This window comes from Vulpes vulpes, chromosome 12 (assembly GCF_048418805.1).
Source record: "Vulpes vulpes isolate BD-2025 chromosome 12, VulVul3, whole genome shotgun sequence".
Lineage (NCBI taxonomy): Eukaryota > Metazoa > Chordata > Mammalia > Carnivora > Canidae > Vulpes > Vulpes vulpes.
The window spans coordinates 47,631,587-47,637,722 of record NC_132791.1 but is presented as its reverse complement, the minus strand read 5'-3'; positions in this window follow the sequence as shown (position 1 = coordinate 47,637,722).

The window sequence follows — 6,136 nt, the reverse complement described above, 5'->3', positions numbered from 1 at the left end:
TGGCATTTTAGCACCTTTATGCTGTCAAAGCCCTCTCAAAAAAAAAAACAAACAAACCCCAAATACCCTCAAAAAACATATTTATGTATTCATGAAGGATCAAAGATTCTGGAATGGTGTGGAATAGTGGAATGGTGCATAATAACTTAAAAAAATTTTTTTGTTGACATCTACATATCATATATACTATTATTTATCTAATATTTATTCTTTCAGTCACTCATTTAAAATTTTTTTGGCTTACTAAATGGAGAATTGGTATCATTTTCCATAAGTAGAAGAGAACTACAAAAATGAAGATGACAAAAGTATTTTTATTCAAACCTAGAAGGATAACAATGTTTGCAGAGGCTATCAACCTGAGAACTGCTGTTTTTATTTAAGAGGGAGTTTAGTAAGAATCAAAGAGCTTTTAACATAATTAAAAGATCTGCAAGAGAAAGAAGTTATTTTCTTGCTATGTGACTCAGTGTTATTTAATGCCAAGTCAGTAAACCACCTAAAATCACCTTGTGTCATCGGAAACACCAGTGTAGCATAATTGCTTCATTTTCTACAAAAGACAAGATTGTACTGAAGAGAAAAAACACCGAATAAACATTTATAAACATTGAAAAAAGTCATTGAACAAAATACTGAAATATGTCCCTACTGTTTCTGATTCTGTCCAGTTTTACCACTTAAAATAAGCCGTCTCTTTCCTTTTTCAAACAAATAAATGAATTCTAAACAAAGTAAACTTCAACAGACATTTGGCCAGCTGCTTTCCTCACCAAAAGTCCTAGTCTAAGCCTCAATCCTCCACGTCTTTAGAACATATGGCTTAGGGTGCCTGGGTGGCTGCAGTCAATGTTTTCGCCTTATCCAGATGTACTAGACAAAGAATATCACTTATCACTCTCTATTTGTACAGTAAGCAAAGTTAGAGAGTTTTGTTTTATAGAGCCTGGCCTTGCCTCCTACTCCTGTTCTGTATTAGCTTTCAGATGGTGTTGTCTGATGTTTGAAACAAGTGTTTTCACTGGAGATTCTGATATGGCCTTCTTGATTGTTTTTATAGTTAGAGCAGGCATGCTTTAAGGAGAAAAAAAAGATCCATACCAAAGATTTTCTGCCTGGGGTTAAAGTAAGTGAAGAGACCCAGACTGATTACACAAGCTAATGAAACTCTCAAGTTATCTCTACTGAAGACCAGTTCTCTGAAATCACAAACATTGAGTTTTGCAGCACTTATAAATATCTGGACTGTTCCACCCAACACTTGAGAACATTGTAAACCTTTTCCAAAAAGAACAGAAGGGAGTCCCCTAAACTTTCATTTCATGGCTTAACTTTAAAGACAGACACAATTGCTCAAAGATGCAGCAAAATCCCTCAATCTCAAGTGACTGATGCCAAAACATCTTAAGAGCATCTCAGAAAAACATCCCTTAGAACATCCCTCATGGCTGGCTGGGATAAAAACACTCATTTTTAAGAAAGCCTAAAACTGCTATTCTAAGAAACTGCAATGTGAGAAATCAATGCTTGATAGCTTGAAAACACAAATGAAAGAGGCTTTAAAATCTCTAAAGCCACACTAAAGACAAGTTTGCTTGCTCTCTTTAGAGATTATGTGGATGATAGCAACTTGAAATTCAGACAAAGAGAAAATCAGAAAACTGCTAATTAGAAGTCGATTTGAAGAAATACATTGATGCTGTTTTTTCTTAATAAGGCTTGAAGGAGAAAAACAAGGACAACTTAAAAAGTTCAGTGAAGAAAAATAAATGAATCCATCACTTATAATTCAAATGAGTGGTCTCCAAATGAACAAACATCTTTGCAGTCTAAAAACATTGTTTGAGATTGGGATTCAAAATTTCAGCTAAGACTTCAAATAATGCTTGAACTACATCAAAAACATGTAATGCATATCTGCAGAAAATCCAAGGAGAGAATTTACTGCTTAGAAATCTGGAAGAAACGTCCCGAAGTATATGAAGCCTTATACATCAGAATTATGACTCCTTCAGGAAAGGTGGTCTTGAGAAAGAGCTGGAAAGAAGCACTTCCTTTTTATTAGGGCTGGATTGTCTCCCATGAGAAAAGAGCTGCTTGGCTCAGAGAAAGCTTGCTAAGAAAATAATCACAACCAACAAAAATTGGCTGAAGAAGTGTAAATTCCAGCTTTTCCCAAGTGGCGTTCCAAGTGTTCCAAATGCAGTCCTGGGCAGTGGCTAGAAAGTATCTGCAGGAGAGTCCTTGAATCATCTATCAGGTCCCCCAGGGAAGAGGAAGATTAAACTGTAAGGTCTCAGATGTCTGGATCACCTGCAAATTTGATTCAGGTTTACAGCAGCGCAGGATATTCATAGTGTAATATCTGTCTTTTCTCTAAAAATAGTTCAGAGCAATATCTTTTTAATTTAACTCTTTTTAATTGATGCTATATTAGCTCAAATTGAAGTTTTTCTAGAATTACAATTCCTAAGATGGTGTTTTGCCAATCTAGAGGGTTTTACTAAAATTCTTCTGGAGATTAGACCATTTCATTTGATCTTTTAGAATTAGATCCAAGTAAGTATTGTATTCGGATGCCTGGGTGGCTCAGATGTTAAGCATATGCCTTCAGCTCAGGATGTGATCCGGGTCTGGGGATTGAGTCCTGCATTGTGGTCCTAGTGAGGAGCCTGCCTCTCCCCCTTGCATAGGTCTCTGCCACTTTCTGTGTCTCTCATGAATAAATAAATAAAATCTTTAAAAACGACAACAACGACAAAAACTACAATACTTATAGATTGAACTAAATAGTTTACTATTACTTAAGCCATAAATGGATTTTTATATGATCACAGAAAAATATTTAATCAATAAACACCATTTATATATGCTATTAATGGTTGGAGGAAATCTACAAAAACAACATTTACCTCAATGAACTTTGGGTTAAAAAACAGGAACCCACCCAAAACCAAAACCCCAAACAAAACACAATCAACACTAGCCTCCAACTAAACCTATTAGTCTTATTATTAGTTTAGCATTAGATTCATAAATTAATTTAGGGCAGATAATACTTTATTGATGATATTCTTTGCTGTTTAACCATTTTTAAGATTTATGCAAATCTTTCCTTTAAAACAACAACAAAAAACCCTTCCTCTATCCTTCAAAATCTTTTTTTTTGTATATATTTTATTAGAGTTCAATTTGCCAACATATACTGTAACACCCAGTGCTCATCCCAAGTGCCCCTCTCAATGCCCATCACTCAGCCATTGTACTACCTATTCAGTCCCTGTTTTTGTGGATTATTTCTTTGGGCTTCCTCTTTCTTTTACAGGGTCCCCTTAATATTTCTTGTAGAACTGGTTTGGTGGTCACATATTCTTTCAGTTTCTGCCTATCTTGGAAGCTCTTTATCTCTCCTTCTATTCTGCATGAGAGCCTTGCTGGATAAAGTATTCTTGGCTGCATGTTCTTCTCATTTAGTAACCTGAATAGATCATGCCAGCCCTTTCTGGCTTGCCAGGTCTCTGAGGAGAGGTCTGCTGTTAATCTCATATTTCTCCCCATATAAGTTAGGGATCTCTTGTCTCCTGCCACTTTAAGAATGTTCTCTTTATATCTGTGAAATTTGCAAGTTTCACTATTAAATATTGAGGCATTGAATGGTTTTTATTGATTTTGGAGGGGACCTCTCTGTCTCCTGGATCTGAATGCCTGTTTCCCTCCCCAAATTAGGGAAGTTCTCAGCTATGATTTGTTCAAATATGCTTTCAAACCCTCAGGCCTTCTCAGTTTTGTGGAACCGCAATTATATGTAGATTCTTTCTTCTGAGGCTATAAATTATTTCCCTTAAGCATTCCTCATGGTCTTTTAATTGTTTTTCTCTTTTTTCCTCAGCTTCCTTCCTCACCATCAACTTGTCTTCTATGTACTCACTATTTCTTCCTCCTCATTAACTCTCGTTGTTAGGACCTCCAGTTTGGATTGCATCTCATTTTAATTTTTAATTTCGGCCTGATTAGATCTAAATTCAGCAGTCATGAAGTATCTTGAATCCTTTATGCTTTTTTCCAGAGCCACCAGTAGATTTATAATTGTGCTTCTGAATTGGCTTTGACATCGAATTGCAATCCGAATTCTGTAACTCTGTGGCAGAGAGTACTGTTTTTTATTCTTTTTTTGTGTGTGTGGTGAGTTCTTCCTTCTAGTCTTTTCGCGCAGTGCAGAGTGGCTGTATGAGCAGGCTAAATCAAGAATATCAACCACGACCTAAGTAAATTTCACCCTAGATGTTTCTGATGAGGTAAGAGACCAGAAAATGGAATCAAAAATAAGAACGAAATAAAACAAAAGGACCACTAACATGAAAAACAAATTTTAAAACAAAGTACTGAAACATAAAAGGCCAAGAATCCCAAAGAAGAAAAAAAAGAAAAAAGAAGAGGAAAAAAAGCAAAAGTAAAGAGAAAAAAAGGAAAAAGAAAAAAGAAGTAAAACGAGGAGAAAAACAAAAGGGGGACTGGGAGATGGTGGTGGTGAAGAAGTTGTAGTGGAGGGAGAATGTAGTCTACCTGAGGGGTCCTAGAGGGTGAACTTCTTGGTTCTGAGTTTGTTAAGTTCTGTGTGTTAGAAGATGCTCAGTCCCAATTTTATATAAACCAGCAATACTTGTAGAAAGCCCCAGCATTGACCATCAAAAGAAAAATGAGATAAAAGGGGGCAGAATGGGAATGAAGAGAGTTTATAATCTCACAGAATGTACCAGCACGGTATACCACTTGGTTCTGTGTGCAGGCTGGTCATGTTTTAGAAGGTATTAACTTCCACCGTTGTAGAACAAAATGAGGCAGAAAAAGCAAAAGAAACAAAACAAAAAAACATATTTTGTATATCCCCCCAAATTAAATGGAGTATGTTGAAGTGAATCTAGAAGTGCAAAATATATCTAAGACCTGTAATTGTAGAAATATGAAATTCAAAAAGGAAGAAACTTAAAAATGAAGAGGTGGAAAAATATTGTGGTTAAGGTGGGTAAAGAGAAAAAATATTGAAAACTTATAGTCTGATATAAAAACGAGGTGTACTGGAAAATGGGGTGGGGAAAGGAGGGTATCCTCTAGTTCTATGTACTATAAATCTCTCAACCTCACCTGGAGCTTTCCAGAGCAGCTCGGTCAAGAACTTGCTCTTCCCCCGTCCTTCCAGCTGGTCTTCTGGGGGAGGGGCCTGCTGTGCTGGTTCTCAGGTGTGTGCACCTGGGGAGATGCTCCGCCCCTGCCGGGTGCCGGGCTCGGTGGGAGCTGTTGACCCCGTGAGGCCCCTGTCCCCTGGCGGCCCCGCCCCTCCCAGGCACAGGGTGACACCAGGAGGGACAACCCTACTGGTGGCGGCCAGGTCCCCAGCCCTGGCGTCAGCTCCCGCAGTACCGACCGCAGCTCCCCGTCCGCACTGGCCTGGATGCTCCGGGGGCGGGGGGGCACTGACCCGCACAGCTCGGGGGCACCCGGCAGCGGTGGCAGGAGCGTCCCCGCTGTCCTGGGCCCTCCCCGCCCCCCTGTCCCGGGGGGAGCGCAGGATCCTGGGCTCCGGGGCTTGCGCTGCTGGGGTCGCTCCCGGGGCCGCGGCTCCCGAAGGCAGCAGGGCGCAGCCCCCTCCGCCCGGAGCCCCCGCCTGACCGACCGGCTGCTCCTCTCACTGCTTGGGATGCTTGCTGCCTTTATAAAGGCTCACTGCAAAACAAACGCTGAATGCTATTTTTGCTTTTCTCTCTCTCTCTCTCTCTCTTTTTTTTTTTTTTGTAAAAGAGAAAAACCTCTTTGGATTTCCTTTGGTTAGCAAAACCAGATACTAATGGAGGTCTTTTGTAAAAGTGAAGTAGAATAATGCAAACTTTTGAAAATTGGGGCAAACCTATAGTTTCTCTTTTTGTCACTTCTCTGTTGCTACCATCACTACTAGATAATGTTTTCATATACCTTCTTGATTCACCTAGAAACTTCCCAATTGTCTTGTCTCTAGTCAAGTAAATGATAGCAGGTACTATTTATTAAACATTTATTTGGTAGCAGACTTTGGGCCCAGTGTGTTACATAAATTATCATATCTAACCCTCACAATGATCTTGCAAGGTAATTTAATTGGTCT